At 43.4% G+C, this 20,552-nt stretch overlaps 1 long non-coding RNA gene across 2 annotated transcripts in view; it reads left to right on the top strand.

Annotated features, from left to right (window-relative positions):
• Nucleotides 1-2,141: 2,141 nt before the first annotated feature.
• LOC104990312 overlaps nt 2,142-20,552 on the top strand; it is a 31,635-nt gene continuing 13,224 nt past the window's right edge. The window contains exons 1-2 of one of the 2 annotated variants that reach the window (XR_825504.1): nt 2,142-2,314; nt 2,869-3,008. This is a non-coding gene — a long non-coding RNA (uncharacterized LOC104990312). Of the gene's footprint in view, nt 2,315-2,680; nt 3,009-20,552 lie in introns of those variants that run through there. The other variant, XR_825503.1, reaches the window with a different exon arrangement.

Here is a 20,552-nt window from a genome sequence, read left to right as displayed (position 1 = left end):
CTCAACCTCAGTTGCAAGTTAGGGAGACCCTGGGGTCAGGCTCGGGCTTTAAAAAATCCCCAGTCCCAGGCTCCACCCTAGCATAATTCATCAATAGAGCATGCCTGTGTGTGTGCTAATCACTCAATGGTGTCTGACTCTTTATGACTCTATGGACTGTAGCCTGCCAGGCTCCTTTGTCCATGAGATTCTCCATGAGACCAGAATACTGGAGTAGGTTGCCATGTCCTCCTCCAGGGGGTCTTTCAGACCCAGGGATCAAACCCAAATCTCATGTCTGCTGCATTGGCAGGCGGATTCTTTACCATTAGCACCACCAGGGAAGCCCTCAACAGTGTGTGAAGTTCCCCATTGTGCAGGCAAAATTGAGGCTCGTTGAAATTTAGGGTCACATGGCATAAGCTGTCAGCCCTAGAAATGCTTCCTGTTTCCCTGTCTGTCCTTCCCACCACCATTCGATCTGAGAGCCTTCTAGAGACTGGTGTATATTGATACTTTAACCAGGTTAAGGTAAGATGGTTACCTTATTAAAAGAATTTGTTCCTCTGATTTAAAGTATTTACCCTCCCCTTGTGATTTAGCTGAGATTGAACATGAAGAACTGAAATACAGAATAGGTGGATCTTGCAGGGAAGAAGTAGAGGATAGCTCAGTACACAGCAGAGGGACCAACCCAAAGGGAATTTCTGGGAGACAGGTTTGTATATGGTGATAATGGGCTGTGGGTAGGGCTTCCAGATCAAATAAGGACCACTAGCTTAATTTGAATTTTCCAATAAACAACAAGTAGTGCAATATTTGGAACATACTTATACTAAAAAATTATTCATTGTTTATTTGAAATTCAAATTTAATTGGATGTTCTATAGTTTTTTGCTAAATCTGGAAATCCAGTTGTAGATGGCAGAACTGCGAGGAGAATTTTGGGCATCTGAGGTAGTGGTCCGTCTCACCTGCGTGCATCACTGCCCTCCAGGGTGTGTTGAGGACAACGGGTAGAATTTGGGGCTATCCCAGTGACTAGGGATTGTTATGAGCATCTAGTGGGTGTGAAGCAGGATGCCAAGGGTACTGTGGTATGTAGAATAGTCCCAATGAAGAATTATCCCATCTAAAATGCCAATATAGTGCCCCGACCTGTCCCACCCACTTCACCATTTTACTGAGGACTCACCTGATTGCCTTCACATAATTGCTCCCTAGAAAGTAATGCACTGGCCTCTCAGACTAAGTTCACAAACTGTCCCCAGAAAAGAGCCAGTTGGATAAATTCCAAGGTACATGCTTCATGTAGTCCAGCCAAACTATATAAATGATCCAATGAAATGAACCCTTGAAATTAACCCCAAGCCTTCAAAGCTTACAATAAGTACTGCCACCTTCGGGAAGCCTTCCTTGACTGCTCCAGTCTTCACTGATACGTTTCCTCAATCCCTAGAATCTTTGTTCTTCTCATTTAATGCTTGAACATATTCTACTCGTTGCATGTGTCTAGCCTGTGAGTCTCACTAACCACCTGGGAGATATTGGGGAAGTGAGACCAAGTTCTGGGTGACCTTGGTCATGTTACTAATTTGATGGTTAGTTTTGTTGTTTGTTGCACTTTTCAGGTTTTTTAAAAACTCTGGTGTAGCTGAAATTAAATGTACAACTAGATGAAGCAGTTAAGGTAAAGATGAAAGGGGGGGTTGAGAAACCACATAGAGGAAGGGGAAGATCAGGAGCTGGAGATAAGATAATTTTGTAAATGGGTATTAAACTTAAGTTCAGGCTCCCTGACAGTCAAAGCAAAAAGGGAAACACAATTGGTTACTGTCTGGAAAAAAGGAAGCAATATTAGCTCATGAGGAAACATAATCTTTTTCTTGTGAATTCTACGTGAAATTTATCACATAGATCCTAAAAGACAAGAGGCTGAGAAACATAATGGAAAATGTCTTCCACTGTGTTTTCACAAGATATCAAAATGTGGGTGGGCTTTTTTTTTCTTTTGCTTTTTGTTCTTCTATTTCTTCTGTTTACTTTCTAAGAAATATGGGACTGTAGTATTGAACTTTGACTCAGTGAAGGCACTCTTGTAAGGTGTTAAAAATATTCTTTTCTTTTTTTTTGTTTGTTTTGTTTCATTTCTAGTGATCTGATTAATCAGGGGGAACTCAGAAGTTTTCACCACCTGGAGCTTTCCCATGGACAGAAGAGCCTAGCAAGCTACAGCCCATGGGGTTGAAGAGTCACGATTGAGTGACTACACAACAGCTTTCATGAAGGCTTCATGTGTGGCTCTCCTAGGAGCTCTGACAGCCTACAGGAAAAGGTAGGGATGCTTGTAAGTATCTAGGGTTGTGGTGAGAGGTAGCGGAAGGATGGCTGGAAACAGCCACATTCTACCTCGCACCCAGCCTCCCCGCCATCCTCTCCACACCCAGCCTTTCCCCCCAAGTTAGAAGCAGATAGCTGGAGTTATCCATCTATCTTTCTAGCCACATCCTCAGGAAAGGGATAAAGGAAAACAGAGTGTCACCAAGGGCCCACCCCAGGGCAGGATCCTAAGAATGGCTTGAGGGACTGCCTAATCCCATGTATCATCCTTCAGTAAAGTGCTACACTTTGGGGTTATTTTGCCTCTCTTCTAAAGTCAGGGAACAAATAATCAGATGACTCAAAAAAAAAGTTTCCTTTTTTGGTTTTATTTGGGGCTTTTTTTGTTTTGTTTTTAGACCAACTTACTAAATGGGTGGGGGACTAAAACAAACGGAAAATAAGCCACAGATGAACCGCCCACCCTGGGCTGGGCAACATCCGTAAGAGAAAACTGTGGCCTGGGACTTTGAAGGGTGGCTGCTGAGCACACGTGTCCCTTCTCCCTAGCCACCCACCCCCATCTCGGAGGCCAACCCTTCTGCGTGGTGGCTAGCAGTGACAAAACCAAGATGAATCACCATATGTCAGGATCCATAAATTGTGAAAAGTCTAAGCAGCAGGTCTGGGATGAGAGATCAAGGCCAAAGGTAAATATTTCTGACATAGGCTTTTGTTTTCCGATGGTGGCAGCTTGGATTTCCTTCCTGTTGGTGAGAAAAGGATGGAGGGGCTAGGCGGGGCTGATCCAGCTGCAGAAGGAAAGGCTGCTAGAGCGGGAGGGGACTGCACTTCTCACTCCCAGGGAGACTTCCCACAGCTCCCCCGCTTCTCCTTGCTTAGGCTGGAGGTAGGGGGCACCCAGGGAGAAGTCTCTACCTCCTTCTCTTAGGGAAGTTCACCCTGGTTGTGCTGACCTTACTGGCCTAAGGGCCTTGCTTCTGGGTCAGAGGACACCAGCCTCAGTGCTGAAATGTGTCTCCTGGACTTATTTCTAATCCTCTGGCAGGTCAGTGTTAACTCACGCTCTCCCTCCACATGGGATTAGAGGAAGGGGGCTTAGGGTCATTTTTGGCTACTGAGCATCTGAACCCCCTTCCCATGTTTGGGATGCTATCACTTCATGAATTTCAGCGCCCTAAAAAAGACTGCTCTAGTCTTCTAGAAGTCTCTAGAAAAGTCTAGTCCACTTTGCAGCTAGGACGTGGACATACAACCAAGACTTGGCCAATCAGGTGCTCTTGCTCCGGAAGGAATCAGAAGTTATTAGCATCAACAAAGTGGGACATTGGAGAATCCTTTCTGGGGGAGGCTGCAGGGTGACAAAAATATCCAGGCTCCCACTGCCCATGGTGGTATCAAGTGTCGAGGGCTGAAGACAGTGATGGTGGAAGCCGTGGTACAGCACTCAGCAGTGGCAGCAGAGGTGCCCTCATCTCACTCTTGCTAGGCTGTGATTGTACCTGTGGCCTCAGATATGATCCTGAGTTCTCAGTTCTTATGTTTTCTGATCCTGTTTTTCAGCCTTCTCAGGGATTATTCGATAGCTTTTTGAGAAATTCCTTTTCTTTAATCTGTCAGAGTTAGTTTCTGTTGCTTGCAGCTGAAAACCCTGATTCTGCCCAGCTACAACTGGTTTCAGTCAATCATTTGCAGATGCTCCTTTTTTTTTTTTTTCTTTCCTGCTTGCATTCTTCAAGCCTCTGTCCTCCTGGCAATTCCACAAGTAATCCAGAAAAGGAGGAACGAGCATGCAGAGAATCTGACCACAGCTGGGAAGTGAGCCAAGAGAACTCTGAAGAACTTGAGTATTAGCTCCTTCACTTTGTTAGGTGGGGTGGATGTGGGGCTGTGGGATGTTCCTCTTATGTTGTTCTTCTCATCTCTAATTTGGTTATACAGTGATTCCCTATGGCACTTACAGAGTCCATGAGTCGCCTTGTTTTCCCCAGTATCCAGGCCATACAGGATGCTCAGTAAATAGTAGTAAATCGTGACAGAGAAAGTTTGAGAAAGAATTCAGGGGAAAGAAGGTACATACATCCTTAGTGTCTCTGTAAAAAAAGAACTGTCTCAACTCTGTGGGCTCGTGAGTCGAGCCAACACTGCAGGAATTTGGTGGTGTTGATTGAAGAGCAGGAACCTGGAGCTTTAGCCATCAGACTGTCAAAGACGGAGACACACTCCCAGGCAGGCAGAGCCTAACCTGGGTCTAGTCCAGGGAGAATGTCAGTCCATTCTTTCTTGGAAGGGAACCCCAACAGTGCCTGCAAGTTCAACTGAGATGGTTTTCCAGAAAGCATTTTGAATCAATTTCAAATGCATTGACAGTACTTGGTTGAAACCCCATACAGAGGTTGAGGGTGGGTGGAGTTAGTTTGAATCTAGAAGACCAAGAGCAGGTTACCTTAACCATAAAAGAGCCTCAGTGCATCTATTGTATGGGCTTCCCAGGTGGTACAGTTTAGGTGAAGAATCTACCTGCTGATGCAGGAGACTCAGGTTACATCCCTGGGTTGGAAAGGATCCCTGGAGAAGGAATGGCAACCCACTCCAGTATTCTTGCCTGGAAAATTCCATAGGGTTGTAAAGAGTTGGACACGAGTGAGCATACACACACACACACACGCATCTTGTTTTGAGTAACATTTATTCAGATTTGAGTCCACAAGGAAGTGTTTGCTACAAACTGACTCTGGTTCTAATTTTTGTTTGTGGGATTAACCAAGGAAACATTTACCTTAGGCAGCTCTCTTAACTAACCTAAGTTTTCATTTCTTGATTTTAAAATCTCTAGTTGTAGAGAGTTTGGGCTATCTTGCTCACTAATTTCCTAGCGAAAATTCGATGTTTCTGTTAATTTTCTTAAGGACAAGAATCACGTGTTGTTTTCCAAATACCCTTGCATCCAAGTACAAAGCTGGACCCAGGAGGCACAGACAGCCCATGGTGTGGCCATGTTCTGAAAAGACTAGGCTGCTGCTGCTGCTGCTAAGTCGCTTCAGTCGTGTCCGACTCTGTGCGACCCCAAAGACGGCAGCTCACCAGGCTCCCCCATCCCTGGGATTCTCCAGGCAAGAACACTGGAGTGGGTTGCCATTTCCTTCTCCAATGCATGAAAGTAAAAAGTGAAAGTGAAGTCGCTCAGTCGTGTCCTACTCGTAGCGACCCCATGGACTGCAGCCTACCAGGCTCCTCCATCCATGGGATTTTCCAGGCAAGAGTACTGGAGTGGGGTGCCATCACCTTCTCCGAAGACTAGGCTAGACCCTTCTAAGACCCTTCTCAAGCCAGGACCTAAGGCTAGCAGTGAGAACGTTAGAAGGGGGAAAACACTGTAACTAGGATCTGTAACCAGTTACAGGTCCTTCTGAACTGTTTGTGGTGCTTAGTTCGGCTAGTGAAGCTGAATTTCCAAGATATCTACTTCTAGCCTATGCTTGTCCCTTGGACTGCGAGGAGATCCAACCAGACCATCCTACAGGAAATCAGTCCTGAATATTCACTGGAAGGACTGATGCTGAAGCTGAAACGCCAATATTTTGGCCACCTGATGCAAAGAACTGACTCATTTGAAAAGACCCTGATGCTGGGAAAGATTGAGGGTGGGAGGAGAAGGGGACAACAGAGGATGAGGTGGTTGGATGGCATCACCAACTCGATGGACTTGAGTTTGAGTAGGCTCCAGGAGTTGGTGATAGACAGAGAGACCTGGTATGCTGCAGTCCGTGGGGTCGCAAAGAGTTGAACACGACTGAGAGATTGAACTAAGCCTATGCTTATCTTTATTTATTTTTTTTTTTTCTCTTGCTTTTTCTTTTTTTTTTTTTTTCTCTAATTTTATTTTATTGTTAAACTTTACATAATTGTATTAGTTTTGCCAAATATCAAAATGAATCCGCCACAGGTATACATGTGTTCCCCATCCCGAACCCTCCTCCCTCCTCCCTCCCCATACCATCCCTCTGGGCCGTCCCAGTACACCAGCCCCAAGCATCCAGCGTCATGCATCGAACCTGGACTGGCAACTCGTTTCCTACATGATATTTTACATGTTTCATTGCCATTCTCCCAAATCTTCCCACCCTCTCCCTCTCCCACAGAGTCCATAAGACTGTTCAATACATCAGTGTCTCTTTTGCTGTCTCGTACACCGGGTTATTGTTACCATCTTTCTAAATTCCATATATATGCGTTAGTATACTGTATTTATGTTTTTCCTTCTGGCTTACTTCACTCTGTATAATAGGCTCCAGTTTTATCCACCTCATCAGAACTGATTCAAATGTATTCTTTTTAATGGCTGAGTAATACTCCATTGTGTATATGTACCACAGCTTTCTTATCCATTCATCTGCTGATGGACATCTAGGTTGCTTCCATGTCTTGGCTATTATAAACAGTGCTGCGATGAACATTGGGGTACACGTGTCTCTTTCCCTTCTGGTTTCCTCAGTGTGTATGCCCAGCAGTGGGATTGCTGGATCATAAGGCAGTTCTATTTCCAGTTTTTTAAGGAATCTCCACACTGTTCTCCATAGTGGCTTATCTTTAAATTCACATCGAACAGTAGAAGATCGTTAAAGCTGCTCATACATCCAATACTGTCTGGGGTTAGTGAAGGAGAGAATTGTGAAACATCATGTGTGTGTGTTAGTTGCTCAGTTGTGTCTGACTCTTTGCGACCCCATGGACTGTAGCCTGCCAGGCTCCTCCATCCATGGGCTTTTCCAGGCAAGAATACTGGAGTGGATTGCCATTTCCTTCTCCAGAGATCTTCCAGACCCAGGGATTGAACCCAGGTCTCCTGCATTGCCGTCTGACTCGTCTTACACATGCACGTATATTTCAAACCTGTGCTGTGCATCTTGGTTTCAGCCCGTGAAATTCTGTGGTGAGTGTTTTTGCTCAGAGAAGGTGCTGCGCCTCTTTCCGTCCTGGGTTTAGAATGATAAGCAGATTAGAAGGTCATGAGTGACAGCGGCCAGGATGGTCCTCTTACTTCCTCCGCTTCCTCTCTCGGGAGAGGCCGGAGGACTCTGGAGAAAACAGAGATGGGAAGGAAAACAAGTCAATCCCAGCGTGGGGAGCAGGGAGGGGAGAGAATGGTGACAGACTGTGGGAGCTGCCAGCAAACATCTGATTCCCTGCATTGCTCGGAGGAGAGGAGGCAAGTCTTCCCAAATCCGGGCGCCCCAACACGATTGCGAAAGCCACGCCCATCGGCCCACAGACGGCCAACACTGCTGCAGAACCAGTGAGACACCTTGGGAAACCGCCCGAGTTTCTGGAGACATCTCTGTAAAAGCTGCCTTTCGCCCTGGTGGATGCTGGAATCCCAGCACTGGGTGACCCAGAGCCGCCTTTTGTTCACGGCAAAGTTAATTTCAGAAATGTCGTTCTCGGATGGATGCGGTCCTGGGGCTAAGAGTCAATGCCTTCTCCCACCGGCGGCCGCGGGGCTGGCTGAGCACGAGCGCAGAGGCACTCCTCGAGCTTTGAAGTCAACAGAGGTAGGCAGGGCAGGCCACGGTGCAAAACTGTGAAGTCAGCAGAGTTATCGCGGGCACTCCTCCCTTCCCCCTTGCTTCCCCTTTCTCCACCCATTTCCCCCCTCTCAGCTTGCAGCTTCTCATTTCCCAGGGGATCGTGCAACAGAAGAAAAGCCGTCCAGAGATACGAGGGGCCAGCCCACGGCTCCAGCTATCGAAGTATGCTCCCCCCCCCCAGCCCCCACCAAGTCTAAAACAAACACAGGAACACATTCCATACATTTCCAAAGACTAGAGAGCGCACACAGAAATCCTGGCCTTTGTGCCTTCTCCCTTAAACCCCACGAGTTTGGGGCCTCAAGTTTGAAGCCGGCTTCCTGCCTCCCCGGGGTTTTTTGAAAGATTCAAAAGTGCCTCAGACCAAGACAGCTGCTTGGTTGATGGCTCACATTGAAACCACAAATTATAAAATGATAAATCGCTGCTCAAAGCTCTTCCAGGAAAGACTATGTTGTCAAGATTAAGTTACAACCTCATGGACCTATGAGTGAGTCGAGCTGCTGACTAACTCTCACACTTCTTTTCCTGCCCAAGATGTTTTTGCTTCGTGAACTTTCACTGTTTCTGAATACTTGAAACAAATGACTGAAGGCAGAAAAAACATCAGGGGACTTCTTAACCCATGGAGCTTTTTACAGGCTTTATTATGTAACGGCTGCTTTCGTTTTGTGAGACCCAAAGGAAGTTGAAGAAATCTCTTTCTTCTTGAGCACTTAACTGCCAGCGATCTGTGAGAAATGGCTTCGTGTGGGCAGCTCCACTCACTTGAAACTCTAGTTGGAACGTGTAGTGTGTGCTAAATCAAAGCTGGTTTTAAGGAATTTGGGTCTTAAAGTATCTGTTCAGTGATTTGGGCAGGATTGCAACATGAATTACTGTATTTGGTTCCCATGAAATAAATTCTTTGGACTACTCTTAAAGGGTCTGGTCTAGTGATCGAGTGTGACAAATAATTAGGCCACATGCATTCTCTCATGTAATGATGCTCCTCTCTGCCAGGGTTTTGGCAGGCAGAAGGAGGTAAGATGAAATGCTTGTTTGACGCCTATATATTGCCTTGCTGAGGGGTCTGGCACACTGACCTCATTGAGATCACCTGGGGCTGGAGGAAGACCATCATCTATCCATTATGTGTCTCCAGCACAGGGCCTTGGTTACACAACTGTGATCCGGTTTCTCCAAGGCCACTCAAGTCTTGAGGACCATCAGACTGTGAGTCATAATCACTTTAGCATTGACTCCTAAGTTCCCTCTTGTTGATTTTACACCTCAAGCCCTTCAGTTTCTCTCTTTCTTGGAGGCCTTGGGTTCTGTGTGGCAGTTTTTGTTTTCTGATGTCATCTTGTGTTATCACCTACGCCGGCCACTGCAGGGCCTGCCACGGCTACTGTCTCTGCTTTTCTTGAAGGCAGGCCTGCTGTCATTACTGCTGCTTTTTCTGGGCTACTTCAAGTTGTGGGGAGAGTTCTTTCCTGTGATTATAGCTCTTTCTTCCAATTTTGACTGGTCTGGCGTCTCTGTGACTATAGCTCATTAGGACTCCTGAGGCTAGGAGGCACTATTTTTTTATGCTACCTTGTTTTTATTTTTTTTAAATAACATATACTGTAACTTACTTTTTGCAGGGAAGTATAAATATGAAAACAATAATAGTCATTAATCCCACAGTCTAGTAATGCTTCACAGTATTTTTTTTTAAATAAAAGTAATAAACCCAAGGGAAAAAATTAAAGCAATAAATTTTATCAGAGAAAAATAAAAGCTCCTCTTCTGCCCCTAAATCCCTCCCCAAAATATAACTACGATTACTAAGTTTTGTGTATCCTTGTTACTGCACATGTATGTATGTCCTTTAACAAAATTTTACATAAAAATAATCTTTCTGTACTCATCATCATTCTACATTTTGCTTTTTTCACCTAAAAGGCTATCTAAGAGACTTTTCCATCTATGCACTGCAGGGATACTCCCTATTTTTAATGTCTGCATAGTCTTTGTTAGAAGAGAATGTGCCTTCCAAATGAAATGCATTCAAATAAAATAATTCCAGGTCATTTCTATCCCTTACTTCCTCCACTCCCTGAATCCAAAGTGAATTATCTGACTTACAAGTTTGAAAGAATAACCTAGGCATGTTAGTTTCAACCCTGGCCTCCCTGAGACTCTCATTTTCACAGTGGTGAAAAAACTAGTACCTTCCTTGTATAGAGATTAGATGAGTTAATATATGTAAAGCTCTGATGCATAGAAATTATTCAGTAAGTGCTAGTTCTCGTAATTAATTTTGCATATGCTGTACTGGGACTTGCTCTCTCCCTTAACAATATATCTTAGGGATTATTCCGCAGCAGTATATATACATGCATGCTTAGTCGCTCAGTCATGTCCAGCTCTTTGTGACCCCATGGACTGTAGCCCGCCAGGCTCCTCTATCCATGGGATTTTTTCAGGTAAAAATGCTGGAGTGGGTTGCCATTACCTCCTCCAGATCTTCCCTACCCAGGAATTGAACCCATATTTCCTGTGTCTCCTACATTGACAGGCAGATTTTTTTTTTTTTTTTGGACAGGCAGATTCTTTACCTGCTGAGCCATTGAGGAAACCCACTTATAGACATACTTCATTTTAAAAGTGGCTAGTATGGTGTTTCATAGTATAACCTCACTGTAGTTTATTTAGATGTGTTCCAATTTGGGTTGTTTCTAACATTCAACCCTTTCTCACCTGAGGATATAGAGTTCTGGAGTCAGTCATTGTAAGGTTCACCTGCCATAAGTATATTTTCCTTTATTTAACAAACATGTATATCATTTACTACCTGTCATACAATGTCCTAATCACCTTTAAAACTTTATTATTAACTCATTAATACTCATAATGATGCTTTTGAAATAGGAGCAGTGTAATCTCCATATTACACATTGGGAAACTGAGGCACAGAGAGGTTAAATAACTTACCTGAGATCACATGGCTGGGAAAAGGAGGACCGAAAAAGCCAGGCCAGGCAGTCTGGCTCCCAAATTCACACATTTGACCTCCCTGTCCACATTCTTCACCTCTCTTTATTCTAAACCCTGTGGCATCACTTCAATAAGACCCTGAGACTCATTTTGTCACATTTCACACCCCTATTGTGGATGGGAATTCAGCCTTTTTGGAATATACTTAGGGACATATAGGTGATTTAAAAGAGAACATGATCGGGACTTTGCTGGTGGTCCAATGATTAGAACTGTGCTCGCCAACGCAAGGGGCACGAGTTCAATCTCTGGTCAGGGAACTAAGATCCCATGTACTATGTGGTGGGGCCAAAAGGAAAAAAAATAAGACAAAACGTGTTTGCTGAATCAGTCTGACTCAAATTACCAAGAGCCAGCTTTTCTAAGGACTGTCCCGACTATAGCCAGCCAGCATGGAGAAAGCTTTTCAAGTGATGATACCAGCATTTGCCTTCAGAGGTCCCAGGTCTGGGCTCTCAACTCTGCCACAGTGGCCCTCTGAGCAAACTCACAATGCAGGTCAGCAGACAGCCTTAAAATAAACAAACATGTTTGTGCTGTGCCCGGTTATGAAACAGTGCATATCCAATTTGGTAGTGCAAAACTCATGCAAATAATCTGCTTTTTCCGATTCCTGCTGTGTATGAGTCTTTGACTTGGCCAACTCAAATTCCTAAAATACTAAGGTTCAGAAAGTCTGGTCAAAGTTTACTAGTTAAATATGAAACCCTGCCTCCTCTATCCATCATCACTGCCCCCATCCCTACCCTCAAGCCACTTTAGCTTTTAGACATATGTACACTAAATGCCTTTTTCTTTCAAGATATGAGTGAGATATTTCTTTTGGAGTATATCCAGATAATCTGGCAAATCCACACTTGATGTTAGCCACAGGGAAGAATATTTATCAAAAAAAGAAGAAAGAGGAACAAAATATAAAATTAGGGCAGACTATGGACTCACCCTCTTTAGAAATCAGAAAAATGGAAGACCTTACCAAACTGAAGAGTTTAATTTTTTTTTTGCTTTGTTAATGGAAAAAATATGTACACATACATAATTTAATATTCTGGAAAATTCTTAATGATTAGCATTTACATTTTCATTTCAAAAGTTATTGCTTATTCTAACATACTAAAACCTGTACTTTTTCCTTTTATACATAAACTTCTATCTCTGGGTTCTGTCTTGTAGAAAGAAAGTTACTTAAGGCCAGTTTTTTACCCATCCTGAAGCTTAAATTTTGGCTCAAGGAGCTTCCTGTCCTACTCCAGCTGTGACATGTTGAAAATAAACCTGGCAATTGGAGACAATTTGTTATACTTTCTGAGCTTTTGCTGTGGCTGTAGCCCTTTATGTCTTAGGAAATAGGGTGGGAGATAGGGAGAGAAGTGGGGGAGAGGGAAGGAGAAGGGGAGGAGATCTGATGGAAACAGGAAATAGGGTCTTCCGGTTTTCCCAGGCCTTCTTTCTGCTCCTTTTACCTTTGCATCCTCCAAGGGGATGAACTGCCTCTGCACAAACAGGCGCACCTCACTTTATTGTGCTTCACTTTTTTGTGTGCTTTGCAAATATTATGCTTTTTACAACTGGAAGGTTTATGGCCATCCTGCATCAAGGAAGTCTATCAGCACCATTTTTCCAGTAACATTTGCTCATTTCATAACTCTGTGTCACACTTTGGTAATTCTGGCAATGAATGTGAAAAAAGAGTCACTCAATTGTGTCCGACTCTTTGTGACCCCATGGCCTGTAGCTCGGTAGGCTTCTCTGTCCATGGAATTTTCCAGGCAAGAATACTGGAGTGGGTAGCCATGTCCTCCTCCAGGGGATCTTTGTGACCTAGGGATCAAACCCAGGTCTCCCGTTTTGCAGGCATATTCTTTGCTATCTGAGCCACTAGAGAAGCCCTTTTTCAATATTGTACTTGCTACGGTGACATGATCAGTAATATTTCATGTTAGTACTACTACTCGCTGAAGGCTCAGATGACAGCCTTTTTTAGCAATAAATTGTATTTAAATTGGGCTTTTTCTATGGCTCAGTGGGTGAAGAATCCGCCTGCAGAGGAGACATAGGAGACACGGATCCCCTTCCTTGGTCAGGAAGATCCCCTGGAGGAGGAATGACAACCCACTCCAGAATTCTTGCCTGGAAAATCCCATGGACAAAGGAGCCTGGCAGGCTACAGTCCATGGGGTCACAAAGGGTTGGACATGACTGAGTGACTGAGTACACATGCATGTATTTAAATTAAGGTATGTTGTTTTTTTAGACGTAATGCCATTGCACACTTGATGGGCTACAGCATAGCCTAAGCATAAATTTTCTATGCACTAGGAAACCAGAAACTTCATGGGACTTGCTTTACTGCAGTCTTCACTTTATTGCTGTGGTCTGGAACCAAACCCGCAGTATCTCCGAGGTCTGCCTGTGTGTCTAATCCAACTCTTCTCACAGGGAGGTAGTTGAGCAAGAAGGGATTGTGTTGGGATGGGAGCAGGAACTTGTCTTACCCTTAATTATAATGCACAGTGCCGGAGATTGAACACAGGAAACTAGATTCTGGCAGAATTGCTAAGAACAAAGACAGAAATTGATTTAAAAAGGAGTGATCCATTTTTCATTAAAAATACCAACCACACACTCACAAAACTAATCACCCTATTCTCCCACCCCAGTATCATCTACTGGAAACTGCTCTAAACCCTTGTCCCTACTGAAGAAGTAGGCCCAACAGTCATGTTTTGTAGCTTGTTATCCAGCTCTCCATTCTCATAGCTGATTGAACAAGAGGTGAATACCCGATTCAAGAGCAGTTAATCCGTAAATTCACTAGATTCCCATGACCTGTAGCCAGATATGAAAAGAGAAAGAGATCCTGGGCTAATCAGAGTCATTCTCAGAGGAGTGGCATGAAAGCAAAGAGAAAAGTTATTAGCAGTGCAGAAAGGAGGAAGGGTGAACTGTATTTATAATGATGAAATCCCACAGACAGCGATGAATGTCTGTTAGTGAGGTCTGTCAGGCCACCTCAAATTGAGAACTAGCTTTTAGTACTAGTTTTCTGAGGCCAGCCCGTTACGGTTTCTGTTCTTGTATTCTGAAAGCTTCCATTATCTTATCTTGTATTTTTCTTAAAGTTCTTATACTCGAGCTAGCTGGAATGAGTGCCTGGGGGTTGTAGCCAAGAAAAAGCCAAACTAAAGCATTATTAAATAGGCAGGCAAAAATAGAGCCAAAATAAAGAGGACTGAGAAGTCAGGAAAGTCAAAGCCAAAAGCGATGGGAGTAGGTGACTTTTGTTAAGGTTCTTGAGGTTGCCGATAATGTTGTTGAAATGAGTTCAAATTGATTAAAGAAGAAAAAAGAAAAGGAATTCACATATTTATATGAAGGATGCTCAAGTAGAGCAAGGGCAGCCAGGACTCTTAAGAACTAGTGACAGTTCCTCAAAATGTTAATATAGTGTTATTACCATATGACCCAGTGATTCGACTCCTATGAAGACTTAAGTGCACACTAGAACTTGTGCGCCAGTGTTCATAGCAGCATTATTCAGAATAGACAAAGAGCGGAAACAACTCCAATGTCCACCAACTGACGAAGGATAAAGCAATTAGCATACCCCTATAATGGAATATTATTTTATCGTATAAAAGAAACGAAATGCTGATACATACTACAACATGAATGAACCTTGAATAAGTGAAAGAAACTAGACACAAAAGGTCACTTATTATGTGGTCCCAGTTGGCTACTGGGGGCTGGGCAGAGTGGGGAATGGAAAATGATTGCTAATGGTCCTGGAGTTTCTTCTGGGGGAGATAAAAATGGTCTGGAATTAGATAGTGATAGTTGCTGTACAATTCTGAATATAATTAAAAAAAAACAACTCAATTGCATACTTCATTTTTTGAAATATTTATTTTTATTTATTTGGTTACATCATGTCTTAGTTGAGGCACACAGAGTCTTCGATCTCCGTTGTGGAATATGGGAGCTTTAGTTGCAGCATGTGGGACCCAGTTCTCTGACCAGGGATGGAACCCAGGTCCCCAGCATTGGAAGCCCAGAGTCTTAGCCACTGGACCACCAGGGAACTCCCTCACTTGTATACTTTTAAAAGAGTGAATTTTCTCAACATGTGAATTATATCTAAAGCTATTATTACAAAAATTATATACATATGAAAACAGAACAAAGCCAAACAAAACAACAATATTGTGTCTCAAAGTGGAAAGCCAGGAAGAGAAAACCACATGACTCTGTCTCTCTCCACCCACAGCCCCAGGCTGTCATCTCTGCTTCCCTATGGACATCTGCTTCATTCTTCCCTCTCTACAAATCAGCTTTCTTTGCTGTTTCATGCACAGAGCAGCCTATAAACCCCACAGTTCACACTTATGTGTTGTGACAGAGACTAACCAGGTGGTCATCTGTCCATTTGTTCTTCATTCTGAGCATATAATGAAATGACATTTTTCAGCATCCTTTGCAGTTCAGTTCAGTTCAGTCAGTCAGTCGTGTCCGACTCTTTGAGACCCCATGGACTGCAGCACACCAGGCTTCCCTGTCTATCACCAACTCCTGTAGCTTGCTCAAACTCACGTCCATCGAGTCAGTGATGCCATCCAACCATCTCATCCTCTGTTGTCCCCTTCTCTTCCTGCCTTCAATCTTTCTAAGCATCAGGGTCTTTACTAATGAGTCAGTTCTTCACATTAAGTGGCCAAAGTATTGCATATTCAGCTTCAGCATCAGTCCTTCCGATGAATATTCAGGAATGATTTCCTTTAGGATTGACTGGTTTGATCTCCTTGCAGTCCAAGGGACTCTTTGCAGTCAAGTGCAGTCATATGATGAATTATGGCCAGGAAAATGTGGGCAGAAGTGATACAAACTATTCTCAGGCCTGGTCAATTAAAAAACCTACTCTGTACCTCTCCATCCTCTTCCTCTTCCTTTGACTGCTGCTGTTGCTGCTGCTAAGTCGCTTCAGTTGTGTCCGACTCTGTGTGACCCCATAGATGGCAGCCCACCAGGCTTCCACGTCCCTGGGATTCTCCAGGCAAGAACACTGGAGTGGGTTGCCATTTCCTTCTCCAATGCATGAAAGTAAAAAGTGAAAGTGAAGTCGCTCAGTCGTGTCCGACTCTTAGCGACCCCATGGACTGCAGTCTACCAGGCTCCTCCATCCATGGGATTTTCCAGGCAAAAGTACTGGAATGGGGTGCCATTGCCTTCTCCGCTTCCTTTGACTAGGACCTTAGAAAATAGTTGAACTGCTAGATGAAAAAGGAGCCTGGATATTTGATAAAATTTATTGGAGCACAGCATTTCCCCACTGACCTATTTGAACTGGATATGATTGAGAAATAAGCTACTGAAATTTGGGGGTTGGTTGTTGCAGTAGCTAACTTACTCTGACCATATATGTCCTCTGTACAAGAGACTAACCCAGATTGACTGGTTGGGCTCTCAGATCCAGTGTAAAATCTTCAGATAAGAAAATTGTATTGGTCCTAAGTGAGTCAGGAAGTCTCCTAGTTCACTTGTCTGAAGCTGAGGCATGAGGTCACAGGGCATAAACATAGTTCCCTGGGGGCTACTTACATAAGCAAGAGGCATTTCTTAGAGAAAAGATGTCCACTCTAGTGGTTAAATAGGAGGGGTCACTGTGAATTAGGGAAATGAAGATGCAATGCCCAGAGCAACTCTATGTTTCTCCCCCTAATACATTCATAGATAGAAATATAGGTATGGGTATAGATATATTATAGATATGGATGTAATATATTCTGCTTCCTAATTTTAAAGGTAAAGTGCTTTTTAGGAAATTTGAAAAAAGAAAAAAAGACTGAGTCACCATTTTTCTGTAACTCCTCCCCTCCTTTCCATTCCATTCCTTCTCCTCCCCCCATCCTAGGGGACAGTACAGTGCAGTGTGTGCCTGCTAAGTCGCTTCAGTCGTGTCCAACTCTGTGCGACCCCATAGATGGCAGCTCACCAGGCTCCCCTGTCCCTGGGATTCTCCAGGCAAGAATACTGGAGCGGGTTGCCATTTCCTTCTCCAATGCATGAAAGTGAAAAGTGAAAGTGAAGTCGCTCAGTCGTGTCCGACTCTTAGGCTCCTCCGTCCATGGGATTTTCCAGGCAAGAGTACTGGAGTGGGGTGCCATTGCCTTTTCTTTACAATGCAATGTGTGCCTGCTAAGTCACTTCAGTTGTGTCCGACTCTTTGCAACCCTATGGACTGTACCCCACCAGGCTCTTCTATCTATGGGATTCTCTAGGCAAGAACACTGGAGTGGGTTGCCATGCCCTCCTCCAGGGAATCTTCCTGACCCGGGGATTGAACCTCTGTCTCCTGCAGCTCTTGCATTGCAGGCAGATTCTTTACCACTGAGTCACCAGTGTAGCTAAGATTAGTTAACTCTCTAGAATGAGATTACCTGGCAATAGCTTTGTTTCACTGTTTCCTGGCTCTGGGCTGTTGGACAAATTATTTAACTCCTCTCTGTTCTAATTTCTCCATCCATATGGGAATATTAATAATAGCACTTACCATAAAAGAGTCTAATGAAGATCAATTAGTTAATTTGTTCAGGGTATAGGAATGTGCCTGGTTCATAGAATTTATTTGCTGTTTGTTGTTATTATGTATTTGAAACTGCATTGCAAATTTAAAAATTTTTTTCTAGAATCTTCTAAAGATTAAAGGTGGACTGTGTCTTTAGTGACAACTCTTTTTATCTTCTTGAAGATCCCAAAGAAGTGGCAATCAGTTGTTCTTGTGCATGCTCTGAACTGGTGGAGTTATCCAAATGCAGATATTTATATGGAGATTGAAAAGCAGAGACTTTACTTCGTCGACAAAGGTCCCTATAGTCAAAACTATGGTTTTTCCAATAGTCATGTAGGGATGTGAGAATTGGATCATAAAGGAAGCTGAGCATCAAAGAATTGACGTTTCTGAACTGTGGCATTGGAGAAGACTCTTGAGAGTCCCTCAGACTGCAAGATCAAACCAGTCAGTCCCAAAGGAAGTCAGTCCTGAATACTAATTGGAAGGACTGAGGCTGAAGCTGAAGCTCCAATACTTTGGCCACCTGATGTGAAGAACTGATTCATTAGAAAAGACCCTGATGCTGGGAAAGATTGAAGGCTGGAGGAGAAGGGGCCTACAGAGGATGAGATGGTTGGATGGCATCACCGACTCAATGGACATGAGTTTGAGCAAGCTCCAGGAGTTGGTGATGGACAGGGAAGCCTGGCGTGCTGCAATCCATGGGGTCTCAAAGAGTCGGACATGACTGAGCGACTGAACTGAACTGAGATGAAGATACTGAGGTTTTTGTTTAAATAACACAAAGAGCCATTTTTATTGGCAGGAGGTGTACCTCTTCCAGATTATTGTAATGTCTCATTTCCTCTGTTAATGGTCTGAATCAAGAAGTTGGGGCCTCAGGACTTCGGTCAAGAGGACTAGAGGAGACTCCCCATCCAGGAGATAGAAAGAGCTCCTGCACCACACTGGCAGCTGAAAACGAAGGAGCAGGATGCTAGGCAGGAGCCCCTGGAAAGAGTCTAATGGGGGAAATTTAGGAGCAGTGATATCCAATATCCACTTTTAAAGTTTTTTTTTCCTGCACTGTAATTCCCCTCTGTAATCATTAAGACTTCATGAAGTTTGTTAAAATTGTAGCCTTATGTTAGCAGCATCCTGGGAAATAGAAAGGTTTTCATATTTCATGGTAAGGTAGATATTAGAGAGTGACAGCCAGCTGGAAAAGCTGTTATGAGATGACTAGAGGTGACTGGGGAAGAATTCTGGAACAGAACTGCTCAGTGTAAGGTGACCAGTGGAAACCAGCGTAGATTGGGGAATATGGAAATACCTGGAAGGAGGCAAGGAAGGTAATCCTTGCCTAATAAAGCTGGAAAAATCTGGATAATCTCTCTCTCCATATGTGTTTAAACGTGTGTTTGTGTGTCTGCATACCTATACAGAATTTATATCCACTTTGGATTTATGGCATATACTTTTTCCCATTATGTCGTGAGCTTTCTTAGTGTCTTTAAATATTGTTCAAGTACATAACAAGTATATAATGAATAATGATCTCTTAATACTCTATGATTTTATTCTCTTATTTAACTACTTCCAATTATTAGACTTTTTTCAATTTTTCACTTTTGTAAGTAACATTGCAGTGAACATTCTTACGTATTCTTCTGTGCATATTAAAAAATTATTTCTCAAGATAAGTTCTCAAAAGTCTGTTTTCTGTGCTAAATTGTATGAACAGTCTTGGGCTTTTGATATATATTGACAAATTGCCTGTTGGAAAACTCATAGCCTAAAGGACTCCATAACCACTGCACCACATCTTCATGTTAGATTAGCTGTGCTCATTTAAAGAGGCTGAACATGATAAATATGGGACAGTGTTTGCCTGTTACCATGAGATTTCACCAAGGAAATATGTCTCAATTTCCTTGTCAAAAACTTGCCTTTCTTTACCTCCAGGATAGTCTTTCTTTAGCAGATTTAGCTGTGAGGAAACATTGATATTCTTTCCAGACAGAACTCTCTAGCCTCCCTCAAAGGGAGCTTATTCTTTTTAAAATTTTTTTAAACTTTTTATTTCATATTGGAGTATAGTCAATTAACAATGTTGTGATGATTTCAGGTGGACAGCAAAGGGACTCAGCCATGTATGTACATGTATCTATTCTCCCCTAAACTCCCCTCCTATCCAGGCTGCTGCATAACATTGAGTCCCCTGTTCTATACAGTAGCACCCTGTTGGTCATCCATTTTAAATATAGCAATGCATATATGTCAATCCAAACTCCCTAACTATCACTTCCCCCAATTCCCCCCCACTCTACTGGAAACTGTAAGTTAGGTCTCTGAGTCTGTGAGTCTGTTTCTGTTTCCTAAATAAGTTCATCTGTATCATTTCTTTTTAGATCCCACATATAAGAAATGTCATATAATATTTCTCCTTCTCTATCTGATTTACTTCACTCGGCATGACCATCTCTAGGTCCATCCATGTTACTGCAAATGGCATTATTTCATTCTTTTTAATGGCTGAGTAGTATTCCATGCATATATGTACCACATCTTCTTTATCCATCCCTCTGCCAATGGACGTTTAGGTTGCTTCGATGCTTCAGCTATTGTAAACAGTGCTTCAGTGAATATTGGGGTGCATGTATCCTTTTGGGCCATGTTTTTCTCTGGGTATATGCCCAGAAGTAAGATCGCTGGATCATGTGGCAACTCTATTTTTAGTTTTATTAAGGAACCTCCCGGAGAAGGTGATGGCACCCCACTCCAGTACTCTCACCTGGAAAATCCCATGGACGGAGGAGCCTGGTAGGCTGCAGTCCATGGGGTCGCTAAGAGTCCGACACGACTGAGTGACTTCACTTTCACTTTTCACTTCCATGCTTTGGAGAAGGAAATGGCAACCCACTCCAGTGTTCTTGCCTGGAGAATCCCAGGGACGTGGAAGCCTGGTGGGCTGCCGTCTATGGGGTCCAACTCTGTGGCGTTGGACACGACTGAAGCAGCTTAGCAGCAGCAGCAGCAGCAAGGAACCTCCATACTGTTCTCCATAGTGGCTG

The sequence above is a fragment of the Bison bison genome, unplaced genomic scaffold, assembly GCF_000754665.1.
Source record: "Bison bison bison isolate TAMUID 2011002044 unplaced genomic scaffold, Bison_UMD1.0 scf7180017864177, whole genome shotgun sequence".
NCBI classification, from domain to species: domain Eukaryota; kingdom Metazoa; phylum Chordata; class Mammalia; order Artiodactyla; family Bovidae; genus Bison; species Bison bison.
The sequence above is the reverse complement of the archived record's forward strand: the minus strand, read 5'-3'. Positions and strand labels throughout refer to the sequence as shown.